General features: G+C 30.4%; 2 long non-coding RNA genes across 2 annotated transcripts; both read left to right on the top strand.

The window, feature by feature from the left end:
* Positions 1–11,815: 11,815 nt before the first annotated feature.
* On the top strand, positions 11,816–12,198 carry LOC126888164 (uncharacterized). Its single transcript, XR_007699434.1, has 2 exons — positions 11,816–11,862; positions 11,937–12,198. It is a non-coding gene; the product is annotated as an uncharacterized LOC126888164 (long non-coding RNA).
* Positions 12,199–14,209: 2,011 nt separating this feature from the next.
* On the top strand, positions 14,210–15,374 carry LOC126888162 (uncharacterized). The gene is made up of 2 exons (XR_007699432.1): positions 14,210–14,416; positions 14,565–15,374. It is a non-coding gene; the product is annotated as an uncharacterized LOC126888162 (long non-coding RNA).
* The last annotated feature ends 725 nt before the right edge of the window (positions 15,375–16,099 follow it).

The following is a 16,099-nucleotide window of genomic DNA, read 5'->3' as shown; positions in this document are numbered from 1 at the left end:
TCCTTGGGATTTTAAAGCTCATTCTCTATCTTGTTTTGTAAAATAATTTTTTGAGGATCACATACATATACATTCATAATAAGATGTTTCATGTTCTTGTACTCTTTGTTCTCTTCCTGTGCCATCCATACAGTGCAAATCTAAAAAAAACAACATATCATGTGATTACATGGGCAGTTATACTACTTACAGCTTACTTTTGTATCTAATCTATTATCTAGTATTACTCTATTAGTATCTACCTACATAAAACTATCTTTGAAATCTAAATTTTTGATATCAACATCAACCTTAATACTTAAAAATTAAATAATAATGTGGAAGTTACACGTACCTACCTAAAAGTTTTTGAATTGCAATTTTATCAACTGGAAAAGACTGCAACATAATGAGTTTGAAATTATGACACAGCACAATATTTATTGTTTCAATTTACATGTAAATAAAATAATAATAATAATCCTAATCACTTGTAAAAGTAAGGTTAAGATTTTTGACTTGAGAAAACAGAACTGTCAAATTTAAAACAAACCTGCTATAAAATTTTAAAATTCCCGCTAAAAGGAATCTGGCAACATTGCCGTCGTTTGCTGGACATTTAATCTCTCCCCTATACGCTGTGAGCCCGTACGTAGAGGGGATATTTATAAATTCGCGAAAGCCGGTAGTGGCAAGTCTATAAACGTTTACCGGAAATTTGACATAAATGTCAAAGTGATTAATTTAAAATTAAAATTAAAAACATTAATTATAAAAAATATTAGTTGGTCAAAGCTGTGGTATATATTTTTACCTTAAATATACTTACGTTTCAAATACTGAATTTACGTTTTTTTAATGTTCCGTAATATGTAATTATAAATTAATCTATTAATCTTAGCGACATCTACACGATAATTGTGAAAATATCCGAAGTAAGAAATTAATATTTCATCAATAGAACGTCAAAATGATCAGCAAAATCTTAAAAAAATCTGTTACAATTTAATTACTTTTTAGCGTTGTAAATATTAAGCGATAACAAATAATAAATTTAAAAACTACCGGTGAAAGTTGAATTAGTAATCCGCCAGGAGCGACACCAGCGGAGCTCAGAGCGTATACCCATGAAAGATCACATCAATCAGTCAATCACATATTTTGTATTTGCTGTTTTTTTCCATAAATAACAAACGAGAGAGATAGATTATTAGTAATCTGAATATATGTGATTGATGTGATCGTTCATGGGTATTCTCAAATTTTTCCGACTGTAAACTGTCTTTATTTATCATAACCTGGGTAACATATTCATAAATACAAACAAGGAAATAATAATATTTCTATGTATATATAGGGTGTCCCAAAAGTAGTGGAACGGTCGAATATTTCGCGAACTAAACATCGGATCGAAAAACTGAAAAATACGTGTTCAATCATTTTCAAAAATCTATCCAATGACACCAAACACTAATCCCCACTACATCCCCTGGAGGTGGGGTGGGGGGCAACTTTAAAATCTCAAATAGAAACCCCCAGTTTTGTTTGCAAATTTGGATTCGTTACGTAAAAGTAGGTAACTTTTATTCAAGACATTTTTTCGAACTGTCGATAGATGGCGCTATAATTGGGAAAAACGATTTATCTTGATAGCATAGGTAAATTATAGAAACGGTCTAATTCTCATGAAATACACTTCCAAATGAGAAACCAAAAAACAGATTTTTAATCTTTTTCGAAAACCTATCGAATAACACCAAACATGACCCTCCAACCCACCCCCTGGAGGTGGGGTGGGGGTAACTTTAAAATCTTAAATAGCAAACCCCACTTTTTATTGCAGATTCGGATTCGTCATAAAAAATTAAGCAACATTTATTCGAAACATTTTTTAAAATTTCTGATAGATGGCGCTAATAAATCGTATTTTTTCAATTAAAGCGCCATCTATTAACAATTCTAAAAAATGTTTCGAATAAATTTGCTTAATTTTTCGTGACGGATCCAAATCTGTAATAAAAAGTGGGGGTTGCTATTTAAGATTTTAAAGTTACCCCCCACCCCACCGCCAGGGGGTGGGTTGGAGGGTCACGTTTGGTATTATTCGAAAGGTTTTCGAAAAATATTAAAAATGTGTTTTTTAGTTTCTCATTTGGATGTGTATTTCGTGAGATATTAGACCGTTTCTATAATTTACCTATGGTATCAGGTAGGGATGGGAAAAACCTACCGGTTTAAATCTAAAACCGGTTTTTTTACTTCGCAATAACCGGTTTTACCGGTTGTTTTTTGTCCCGGTTATAACCGGTTTTTTCTTTTTAAAGTAAAAACCGGTTATTAGGTTTTTACGGTGATTAGGATTAGGTTAGGTATTATTTTGGATCCCAATCATAATTATTATTCTCAAGTAATTATTCCAAACCAAACCATAATTCAAATTTTATTTTATTTTATAAAATACAGAAGCAAACTGAAAGTGCAATCTCACATCAGCCAGAAACAATTATTAAGTTTTATTATAATATATCCTTGAAAAGGTATTTGTAATCATAATATTTACATAAGAAGTGATCTGGTTGAATTAGACACAAACATCATCTATTTTTCACAGTTGACTCTTGACATTGAAAGTGGGTGAATGACTTTTTCTGATTACCAAAAATAATGCTCTGACTATGAATATCGAATTACTGATTACGAATACGAATCTCCAAAAATTTCGCTACGTTTTCAAAACGATACATTCATACAGGAAGTATTAAATGAGTTAAAATGTACCTATTATACAAATATACAAACGTGTTAAAAGTAATACGTTTTTTCGTTAGTACTAATTTTGATCATATTGATATAGAGTCGAATGGAGTATCGCAAACTAAAGTGTATTGTAAATGTAACTTTGTAACCTATTGGATTAAAAAAACCGAAAACCGGTTTTTCCAAAAACCGGTTTTTTTTGGCCGGTTATAACCGCCAGGTTAAACCGTAAGCAAAAAAAACCGGTATAACCGAAAACCGGTGTTTTGTCAAAAACCGCCATCCCTAGTATCAGGATAAATCGTTTTTCCCAATTATAGCGCCATCTATCCACAGTTCGAAAAATTGTCTTGAATAAAAGTTGCTTACTTTTACGCAACGAATTAAAATCTGCAAGAAAAACTGGGAGTTTCCATTTGAGATTTTAAAGTTACCCCCACCCCACCTCCAGTGGGTGTAGTGGGGGTTGGTGTTTGGTGTCATTGGATAGATTTTTGAAAATTATTGAAAACGTATGTTTCAGTTTTTTGATCCAATGTTTAGTTCGCGAAATATTCGACTGTTCCACTACTTTTGAGACACCTTGTATAATAATAAGTGTTATATCCCATAAGTCATTTTTAGGGAGAATGTGACTTACACCGTTTGACTTCTGAGGCATCCAAATTAGGTTTTATTCCTGTTATTGGGATTCTTCCATGTAAATTATCCAATCTTTAAAAATATTGTGTTTTGATATACATAGTTGGTTTTTAGCCCTAGTTTACTATTCAATATATCAGTTGGATGGATTATAAATCTGGAGAGTTTTGACAATGATTGATATGTCCATCTAGTCAAATTTTTCAGGAGAGAATTTGGAAAGTTTGAATCATGTTTTGCCAACTCAAAAACGAAAAGTAATCAACATAAGAAATCAAGTAATATATCAAGTTCTGCCCTACCTAATACAGCAGAACCCCGATTATCCGTCCTCCTCGGGACCGAAGGTGTATTGAAAAGCAGGGATAATTCGAACATGTATTTCTTATGTATAATACATATGTACAGTTACGGTCAATGAATAGTTTACACTTTAATTTTTATATTGTAATACTGTAAAATTGCAGTGTCGTACGGATTTGATAAATGTCAAAGTCAAAAAATCTCAAAAAGGCAATGCTTGTCAAAAATTTCGTGAGTGTTGAAGAATAAAATAAGAAACTAAATAATATTAAGACCATAATCCATTTTATTCAAAAAAACTTCTTTCTATATTTTCCATTTTGATAAATTTTGTAAAATTTATTTTTATTATTTTGATTTTTTAAATTTAATCAACCTATTCTAGGTACACCACTGGCAACGTCACTTTGACGCAAGTGGTGCATTTAAACAGAGGTAAAAATTTAAAAAATCGGCTCCTAGATAAGCCAGCCTGTAAACTATTCACTGGCCGTAACTGTACATATACACATACATATGTACCTACCATAAAAAGATAACAGAAAAAAATAAATCTTTCATTATGAGTCTCTCTTTCGTCATATAGAGTTTCCGTCAAGTGATTTACGATGATAAAACCTCAAAAATGCAACTTGGGTATGTAATAGAAAATCATAGCATGGATAATCTGCACCCGGATAATCGGGGTTCTAGTGTAAGTTAAAAGGGGACATATCTTTTATACAAAAGATATGTGGGACAAAGGGGGTTTTACCTTCATCATACACATACCAAACTCTACCAACTTGAAGAAATGTTACTAAATAGCATATCAAGCAAATAATCTCATTCTAGCTAAAATCAGACACAATATCAAGTTTTGCCATACCACTACAGAAATATAGTAATGAATTTATATAAAAGTTTTCCCCACATTAACAAATTTTTACATCATTGAACAGTGAACAGTGAATCATATAATATGTACATATAATTATTATGTAAACAAAATTACCACTGCATCTGTTTCATTAGCTAGATTGTCTTTATTTAAACTTGTCTTTGTCTTCTAGTTTACATACAAATCAACAGTTTTCCACTAACTTAAAATGAATTTACCTCTTGTTCAAGCTCTCCAGTAAATTTTTCAGCATAATCAATGTTTTCTTTCTAAGCCAATATTGTTGTCTGATTAAAATATGGAAATGTATTTCTAAACCTTATGACTTTGTATACTTATTTTTTTAAGTTGTAATTCTTTAATTTACTTATATTTCCTTCATTCCTTCTTCCAAAATGGAAATAAAAACGATAAAATCATCTTTGAATCTAAATATGTTAGGTTAGGTTAAGTTAAAGCTGAAATTATAAAAATAAACACAAAAATCAGGTGTGTTCGGAATCCAAACTTACTTTTAAAGAAACCAATACAGAAGTAAAAACTTCGAGATGTATTCTGGTATAAAATCGTTTATTTAATAACTATAAAATGTCATCGATTGCAGAACGTTTTCGTTCTAAACAGAACATCTTCAGTGCATCCTGCCGAGTATTTTGAAAGGCAGGATGCACTGAAGATGTTCTGTTTAGAACGAAAACGTTCTGCAATCGATGACATTTTATAGTTTTTAAATAAACGATTTTATACCAGAATACATCTCGAAGTTTTTACTTCTGTATTGGTTTTTTAAACTATGGTATACAGCCAACTATTGGGATTTTCCCATTGATTTTTTTTTTTTTACTTTTAAAACTTATCTACCGGATAACTAACCGGAATAGGGCTTTTCATTCACAGTCATTTGTTTTGAGCTTCTGTCATGTGTCACATAATATTAATATATCTACGTCATACGTTATTGATGTAACCAATGATACAAACCTAAGACGTATGACGTAGATATATTAATATTATGTGACACATGACAGAAGCTCGAAACAAATGACAATCGATGAAAAGCCCTATATAAGGCTGTATGACACTATGCATTTTCTTGTATCATTTCTAATCGTTTCTGATATGTCAAAAAAATGTATAGTGTCATACACAGATCATAGAGAAATAAAAAAAAGAGAGACGTCAAAGGATAGGGAATAACTGGCACAATCTTTCTGCGCAGGTAAGTACCCACATAACAATTTCATGTTCTTAGTAGATTCATAGAACATACTTTTCAGAAAAAGTATATACTGAGAATGTGCGTAATTACCATTGCGAATGTGCAGAGCAGATACTGAGTATATACTACATTACAGTACTTAAACGTTCTATGTATATACTTAGAATGTACTACCGCACTTCTTTTCAGTATATACCAAGAATGTTCTTTTTAGAACATTCCAGGGACATGCTATAAACCTTCTATGTGTATACTTAGAACATACTACCGCACATCTTTTTAGTTTATACCAAGAAGGTACTTTTTAGAATATTCCAAGGAAGTGCTATAAACCTTCTATTTATATACTAAGAACGTACTACCGCACATCTTTGTATGGGAAGAATATTATATTTTTAAGAATATTCTAAGAAAGTGCTATCAAGTGCTATATTGCTTAGAAGTATGTTTTCAGCATCACCTAATCTCATCTTAGGTTCTACTGGTTCTACCAAATATCTATTTACATATTTTAATTGCAAATGAGAATGTAGTTAGTACCTACATTCTACAATATTACTTAAGGCTATGGGTACATAATTCGCAAATATTTTACGTGTATCCCTACTTTTTCTGTCTTTACACGGCAAATTACGCGTAGTAAAATTCACACTGGTATGGATATGTAAACATTACTAGAATGTCATTCTACTTGAAAATGTCATTATTAATTTCAAGAGATGGGTTTTGAATGTTCTTGGATAACTGTTATTTTTATAATTGGAAATTATTAATTCAGTTAATAAATGTGATAATTTTTTCACTAACTATGTATTCAGTGATTGTAATAATTTATTTGTACAACAAAGACTAATACTCAATCGAGAAAAGAGGAAAAGTGTTAAAGTGATTTTTTAATAATATATTGTTATGGAAAGCTTACAATTTTGAACATCTTTAACAACAAAATACTTGTATCACAGAATATATTATCCTGATGTATTCTCTGCTTGGATCTCCCACAAATAGTACACAATAAATAACTTTTTATTAAGTTCACGTCTTAAATCAATTATTTATCAAATACACTATATTTCAATAATATTTAATCAATAACTCAACATATTCCCGATGCAATGTCAAATATTTAAAATTGTCACTGATTGTCAGTGTCTGACTGACAATATATGCTGACAATATTATATTCGGCTGAGTGCGTTGTAAGACAAAGATAGATTTGGAAAATTTTACCACGGCATTGTGTTTATTTTTTTCAAATCCTGAAAAAACCAATAAATATTTTTGAAAATTTTAAACGCAGAATGAAAGACTAAATTATTACCGAGGGCCGAAAGTCCCTTAAAATAAATATAAATTTTATTTTGAATGATATATTTGAAATTAAAAATCACACTAAATTTTCTCTTAGATTTTCACCCCTGTAACTTATTAAAATAAACATTATAGAAGTTCTCAGGGACTTTCGGCCCTCGCTAATAACGTGATCTTTCATTCTGCGTTTAAATTTTTCAAAAATACTTATTAGTTTTCTCAGGATTCGAAAAAAATGAATCCCCATTTGAATTGCATTGCAGCCGAAAATACGTTCCGATCCTCTTAAAAAGTAAGTACTTATTTATATAAATCATTATATAATATTTAGCTAAACTAAACTATGCATAATAAGTAACTAAAATTTATATACCTAATACTTATATGTACTTACCTATTTAAGTAATATTGAGTTATCAAAATAGATTATATATGTATTTTGAAGCACCGCAAACAAAATAAACAGATTATGTATGTTCTTTAGTCCTAGTACTACATCATTCGCCTTCATCCTTAACACTGCATAGTATAGATCCATAGATGATACAAATAATGAAATAATGCCTGTTTTCTTTTTCATATTTTACGGTTTTTTCCTATCCCTGATCCATTCAGGTAAGAATAGAAATGGTCAGAATATGGGGGGGGGGGGGGTTATGAATGTATTGTGGAATAACAAAATCGGTGGTCAGTGTTGCCAAACGGAGAGAAATTTCCCTTTTTGCGGGAATTTTCAACATAAACGGTGATAAAGGGAAAAAGTTAACTCAAAAGGGAATTATTGTTCCAGTCCAAATTGTAAAATATTAAGAAAAAATCAAAATATTTGAAAATAATTCAACATATCTTCTCAGATTTTGTAAACAGGAGGGAAGTTTTTTTTATAAAAGTGGGAATTTTTAAGGTAAGTTGACGGAAAAGGCTTACTCGACGGTTGGCAACGCCAAATCCTTTGGTTGCTTTGGTTGTGCAGTTTGGCACGTTTTGGTTCTGCGAAATAGTCTATTGAATTGAATGTACCTGAATTCAAATTCCAAGGATGTAAAAATACTAATGATTCATGATAAACTCGAAATGGTAAAGTCATTTTAATTATGAAAACGAATTTTTAATAGTATCTATGTAAACGTTAATACAATTAATGTTTAAACTTTTTTACCCTACAAAAATTTTGAAATGAAATTCGTCCAATACTACCTACATACATAAATTTTATTAATTATGTATTCTAAAAAATAACGAAGTTGATAATATGTAAGGCTAATATTATACTTCCTATACATACAAATTATTTTTAAGATATTTTAAAAGTATCTACTTATAAGTATGTGTTAAGAATGTACTTATAAGTATGTGTTAAGAATATTCGATAAAGGTATATTCTAAGAATAAACTTTTACGAATATTCCGAGATCCTACGTACACGAATATACTTAGTATATTCGGTACGAGAATATACTTTTAAGTATATACAAAGAACATGAAATTTAGAATGTTTTTTAAGGTAGATGCTATGCTTGTACTACACATATACTAAAAAGAATATACTCCGACGAATGTTGGTAGGATATGCTTAGAACATGATGCGAACATCATCACAGTCATTTGTTTCGAGCTTCTGTCATGTGTCACATAATATTAATATATCTACGACATACTTTATTGGTATATAATAATAATACAAACCAAAGACGTATGACGTAGATATATTAATATTATGTGACACATGACAGAAGCTCGAAATAAATGACAATCTATGAAAAGCCCTATTGGAAAAAAATGAACACCATGTCAGTGGTAATATTTTCCAAATTGAATATTCGCTATCTTTGTCGTACAACGCACTCAGTCGAACAGAATGTGCTGACAAGACAGCGGCAATTTTAGATATTTGACACGGCTTTACAAATAATAATAACGTTTGATCCAAAATTATTGTCACCATAGGTGGCTCTCAACGACAGAGATAGATATACAGTGCATGTCTGTTCTTAATTCAGATATACTACTTTCCAGTTTACGTCAACTTTGCAGTGCACGTCAACTTAACAAGAAAAGGTAGGTTATGTAGAGATGTTGGTGGTGGACATATACAGCATCCTGTTTGATTTTATTTATTATTGTTACTTATAATTGTGTTAATTCTTTTTATTTTAGATGAAAGTTCTGTGTTAAAGGCTTTGACTGATTTTTTATGTTTTATAACGTTAATCAAAATTAATTGATAAAAATTCAGATTAAAACAAGACATACGTAATTTTTTGCACGGCTAGCTTTGATCCAATAATTGTGTATCGCTCGTTATCTTGAGTTGTTTATTAAATAATATTGATAATGTATTGGCTAAAGAATTTAAGACGTGAAATTAATAAAAAGTTATTTATTGTTTATTATTTATGGAAGATCCCAAGCAGAGACTACACCAGGATATATATTGTGATATAAGCATTTTGTTGTTAAAGATATTCAAAATTTATCTAAGCGTTCCATAGTAACAATATATTATTAAAAAAATCACTTTTCCTCTTTTTTCGATTAAGTATTATCTTTTATGGCATAGTATATAAATTATTATAATCACTGAATACATAGTTAGTGAAAAATTATCATATTAATTAATTGAATTAATAATTTAAGCGATGATACAAGTAACAGTTATCGCAAGAACATTCAAAAGTCATCTCAAGTTAATGGTGACAATGTCATTGTCAAGTAATGTTTATTATGTACGTATCGATACCAGTGAAAACTTTACTACATATAATTTGCCGTGTAAAAAAAGAAAAGTAGAGATAGCCGTAAAATATTTGCGCCTGTGCTCTTAAATAATTTTTTTACATATAAACAAAATAAAATCAAGCAATAAAATGTTTAACAACAAAAAAGTCAATAATATGTAATAACAATATACGCTATTAATTCCATTTTCGAAGTTGTCACAATATATTTTATAATTTCATTTATTTCGTACCGTTTCGTACATACACCACTGGTAAAATGGTGATTTTTTATGTTACTTTTAATTTTACATGTAAATTTTTCTCATTTTATAACTTAACCATGTAATTTTAATTATGTAATAAGGTACATTGAAGTGTTAATTTTCAAATTATTAACCATTTAAGAGGCAATATCTAAGAATATAGCAGTATTTATTGAATTTTCATCTACGCACACATAACAGAAATATTTATTTACCTGTAAAATGTAATTCGCACTTATTTCCTGCTGCTGTCGCTTTTACAACCGTAAGCCGAACACATCACCACTATAAAGAGTTAAAAAAATTGCTAGTTTTCACTCAGAAATCGCACAAAAATCACTAATAAAACAAGTGATGTCAAATCTCAATGAGAACCAACCGTATTAAAATAAGCATTCACTTTCGTTCGAATAACAGATTGCGTGTTAGATCTCCAGAGAAAGAAAAAATTTTCCATGCTCTAAGGTATATACCAATAACGTATGTCGTAGATATATTAATATTATGTGACACATGACAGAAGCTCGAAACAAATGACTGTGAATGAAAAGCCCTATGAGGGCTTTTCATCGATTGCCATTTGTTTCGAGCTTCTGTCATGTGTCACATAATATTAATATATCTACGTCATACGTCTCTAGTTTGTATCATTGTTATATACCAATAACGTATGACGTAGATATATTAATATTATGTAACACACGACAGAAGCTCGAAACAAATGACTGTGAATGAAAAGCCCTATAGGGCTTTTCATCGATTGCCATTTGTTTCGAGCTTCTGTCATGTGTCACTTAATATTAATATATCTACGTCATACGTCTCTAGTTTGTATCATTGTTATATACCAATAACGTATGACGTAAATATATTAATATTATGTGACACATGACAGAATCTCGAAACAAATGACTGTGAATGAAAAGCCCTATACTGAAAAAAGTAATACTTTTGAAAAATTTAAACGTAGAATGAAAGACTAAATTATTACCGAGGGCTGAAAGTCCCTCAGAATAAATAAAAAGTTTCTTTTGAATGAGATCTTTGAAAATAAAAATCACACTAAATTGTCTCTTAGTTTTTCACCCCTGTAACTTTTTTCTCAGAATTCGAAAAAATAAATCCTATTTAAATATAGTATTGGAGCCGAAATTTTGCGACCTATGTGAAATAAAGATATCTATAGTCCACTTTACATCAACAATAAATTAGGCATTCCAAATCACGTGATATAATATGGCTGCTGGATGGCGAAACTGTCATCCATAGGCGTATCCAATGTTTAAACCACTTCATATTTAATTTGCTATCACAATTTCACAAATTTCGCTACACAATTAACAAAAAACCAAAACCAAACAGGATATTCTTTACAAATTTGTCAATATTCAATGTAAACATTAGATACGCCATGACCACCCCCCTTAACTATGTCTATGGCCATGTCAGTTTAGCCATCCACCGGCCACCACTGACAGTTCATTGGAATCCCTAATTGGACAAGAAATAGACCAAGGTTCATAGATAGGGGTTAGGTTATCTCATAACTATGTGGGCGGAAGCGAGAGGGAGGGGAATGCCTACGTCACTCGTACGACAAAGTCAAGTTTGACAGTTGTTTGTGGTTATATTTCCGTATATTTTTGTGGAATTTTCTTGTAATATCGTTTATTTGTTTAATATTTGTTGAGTTTTTAAGCATATAAGGACAATATTACTATAATTACTTATTTGGGTCCTATCAAAGGCAGTAATGACTTGTGAAGTGTGTTTTCGTAACCGTGTAAAGTTAGTTTAAAAATTATAATATTACACATAATAATATGTAGTTTTGTATGTTATAATAATAAAACATTTTTTAGATGAGTGGTGGTAACATTTGTAGCATAGCTATATGTAAAAGCAACTCCAAAATTCCTGAACCAGATGGAAACAAAATAATGCTTTTGGACATTTCCCAAATACCTTAACATTATCAAACAATAATGGATAATAAAATGTTACAAGATAAATGGGCCTCTAAACATAAGAAAATAGGTAACAAACATTTCCTCGTGTCTGAATATGTTAATATTATGTTATGTCTTTTTTATATTTTAACCTAATAATAAATTATTTATATTATTTGTTCTTTTGTTGTTGCATACCACCAAAAATGATAAAAGTGCTGCACATTCCACGAAAAACATAATGAGTAAGTACCTACATATTAGTATTTTTGATTTTAAACTTTTTCTTCTATTTTTTTGGATTTTTGTGCTAATTAAATTGTTTTCTCCATTTAAAACACACATAATAAGTGTTAAATGAATTCTAGTTTTTTGTTAGCAGACTATTGATTTTTAAGGGAAAAATTGATATAATTACCAATATAAGAACCACTTAATATACCTATACCCAAGAAAATCTCAAAATATATTGCAAAACCTAAGTTTTCGAACCTTTTATTAGCATTGACTCTTATGGCAATTTTAAAATTGTCGTACGGATGACGTATTCCCGCCTTTAAAAAGCCAGCCTTTGATTGGTCTACAGTTATGAGACAACCTACGCCCTAATCTATTAACCTTGCCCATAGACCAAGTTATTCAAGGCCAAATTTGACGTGTAAAAGCACACTTTGACGTCTAAGTTTGTTCGTTATAAATATGGAGACCTGTAAGAAGGAGTGGAAACGCAATGCATCGTTTGTGGGCTAACTTTTCAACCTCTAATTCAACTTTCAGCAATCGCCGCTAGAGGCGCAAGTGTTCGAATAGGTGCTACAAATACATTAGCTCTTATGGACTTATTTATTATTTAACTAATTTTATTATTGTTTTTAGCGTAATTAGACATTAATTTGTTGGTGGATTGTAGCTGAATATGTTTTATGCCAAAAATAAATTATTTTAACCTTATAACATATCGACGTGTGGTAAAAAGTGTATTCTTTATATACCATTGTAGATGGAGATGTGACATCAAATTTAAATTTGTCATTACTTTAATATGTAGGACAGCTTATTTTGAAGCGGAAATATTTTGTCACATTATCTAACTGCCACATTTATATACCAATGGTATTTCAACTGCAAATTAATTTTTTAATATCTTTGTAACTGATATCAAAAAGTTTGTTAGTTGAAAAAATTGACTTAACTGTACGTAATTGTTTTTAAAAAGTTATTTAAATAATTTGAAGTTTATTGATAAATTTTTTTTAATTATTCTTTTTATCAAAATTTAAACTGCTTTTTCTTTTGAATACTTCATTTATCTATATTCTGAAAGCTTACCCATCAGATGTTTAAATTTAGTTAATAAAAATATATGTCTATAAACTACGCAGACGATAGTCTGACTTTTATAAAATTAATGTTAATTTTTGTGAAATATTTTGTCTCAAAAAATGCATTGTTTCGACAGAAAAACTTTCAAGATCGTCCTACTATTATCACTATAATTTTCAGGTTAAAATAAAAACCAATAATAGGCACAAATTTTATTTACACCGAAGGAAATAACATACAAACGAATAGGTTTAATCCACGAACGTTATAAATAACATAAAGACAAATCTTTATAAAAAGTCTTTATTAACTTCATTAAGTTCCCTTTTGAATTTTTTATCGGAACGATAACTCGATATAAATCCCGGTACGAAGCAAGTTCTTTTAGTGTAAGCTTTCTTGGCACTCATATTTAAATAATATTAACCACCAAAACCAATAATCTTATATTAACTACGAATAATTAATTATTTTCGAAATTTTCACATTCACTCCAATGCAAAAGTAGCATCTATTTCTACGCCACCGCCGCCCTAGCGAGAAACCAAGCAAACAGGCAAAATTGTGTACAAAAATTTCAAGGTCGTCCTATCTCGATTCCTCTCCTCTGTGTAGGTCTCCATAGTTATAAACTTCACGTGAAGAAATTGGGGGCTATGCTGTATCCATTAAGTCCACTTTACATCAACAATAAATTGGACAAGAAATTGACCAAGTTATTCAAGGCCAAATTTGACGTGTAAAAGCACACTTTGACATCTATGTTTGTTCGTTATAAACTTCACGTGAAGAAATTGACGAAAAAGAAAATTGTTCTATTTTTTCATTTTATTTGGCGTGAATTCAGTGTCACCAACCTGTGTCCATTTGGCGGGAAATGGAAGTAGAGCTTTTTGTTTATTATTTGTTGAGGTTGAGTCTTTCATGTTCATGACAACCTAAAAATTTTGATTGGAAAATGCATATAAGATAAGGGGGTGGAAAAATGGAAATTAGTGGCTTTTTTTTGCAGTTCTGTCTGTTAGTTTTGCGTTTTGCTCTGGCTGGGTCTCTTTTGTTTAAACAATTATGTAAGTATTATAAAAACGTTTTCAATTTTCTGTATTCTTTAGGAAACGAATTATTTATGCATATTATTACCTGTAAATAATAGTACCTATTTCTTTTGATTTTTAATTGTAAAGAATAGAAAAATTACCATTCATTTTAATTTTTTAGAATCAGCTGAAAGTGGTCTACAAAAAAACCAGGAAGGAAACGTATTATAGCCTTGTTGTGGCTATGAAAGGCAAAAGAAAGATACCTATAAAAAGTGTATTGACTAGTTGGAAGAAACTCCACATTGTCGATGCATAATAAGATATTACTTTATAAACAAATATCAAGACCTAGGAATGGAACCTGGATAATATAGTCATCAAGAAGATAGCAGGAAGTCATGAGCAACAACAACTTCATAAGTATGAGAATATTGAGGAAATCCAGCTCCTCATATCTACTACTGGACAAACTAGAAGATTGAAGAGGACAAAGCCTTTTGAACTAGTTTGAGTGATAGGTGATAGTGAAAAGCAGAGCGTAGTGCTTGTGTGCCTGTGTATGTTAGAATAGTGCACGATCTTGTTAGATTAGATAAGAGACGCTATGGGGTAAGCTCTTCATTTTAAGGAACAGTAGTAATTTAGGTTAAATTAAAATTGCTCATTGGTCAGTTATGACCAGATTGTAATTCTCTGATGTTTGGCAAAAAGGGCTTAAGTCAGAATTGCGCATCAATAATGTTTTGATGATTTCTGGACCATAAAAAAAGTGTTGCAGACTTAAACTGTATGTACCAATAAAAAGAGCCGATTTTTCTGGTCCAGAAATCATCAAAACATTATCGATGTGCAATTCTCACTTAAGCCCTTTTTCCCAAACATCAGAGAATTGCAATGTACAATTCAATACAAATGAATCATCATCGTAGTGATGATTATGGAAAAAAATATATGACAAGATTTTGTGCAATAAAAATGTTTATATTTATCAAGGATGTATTATTTGGTATGGCCACATATACTTCTGGTATATCGTCGGTGATGTGACAATACCTCCTATCTGTTTTTTCATGAATTTTGTAGGAGACGAAAAACCATTTTTAGGGTCATCTCTGTTTTCACATGTAAATTTTGACATGTTTTGTAGTAAATAGATAATTGAATTTACTACAAAACATGTCAAAAAATATCATATGAAAACAGGAGGTGACTGTAAAAAAAGTTTTTAGTCTCTCTTACAAAACGGTTAACAGAGGTGACAGTTAATAGAGAGACAGATAATCAAGGTTCCACTGTATAGTGAAATTTGGACACCCGACACCCCATACAAATTTTATGGGGGTTTTGTTCGTTTAAACCCCCCCAAACTTTTGTGTAAGTTACAATTGAATTATTATTGTGGTACTATTAAACACAATGTTTTTAAAACTTTTTTGCCTCTTAGTACTTTTTTGAAGTCAGTTTTTATCGTGATATTTTGAATATTTGTCAAATCCACCACATATTTCTATATGGTTAAGTACGATTGTAGGTATATTTTGAACCATTTTAAAAAGAAGCCATATCTTGATAAAAAGAACTTTATCGAAAAAATAGAAAGAGGTAAAAAAGTTTTAAAAACATAGTGTTTAACTAATGGTACCGCAGAAATAATTTAATTGGAACGTACCCAAAAGTTTGGGGGGGTTAAAGGGAACAAAACCCCCATAAAAT

This window comes from Diabrotica virgifera, chromosome 7 (assembly GCF_917563875.1).
Source record: "Diabrotica virgifera virgifera chromosome 7, PGI_DIABVI_V3a".
Classification (NCBI taxonomy): domain Eukaryota; kingdom Metazoa; phylum Arthropoda; class Insecta; order Coleoptera; family Chrysomelidae; genus Diabrotica; species Diabrotica virgifera.
This window is presented reverse-complemented; position numbering and strand designations above follow the sequence as displayed.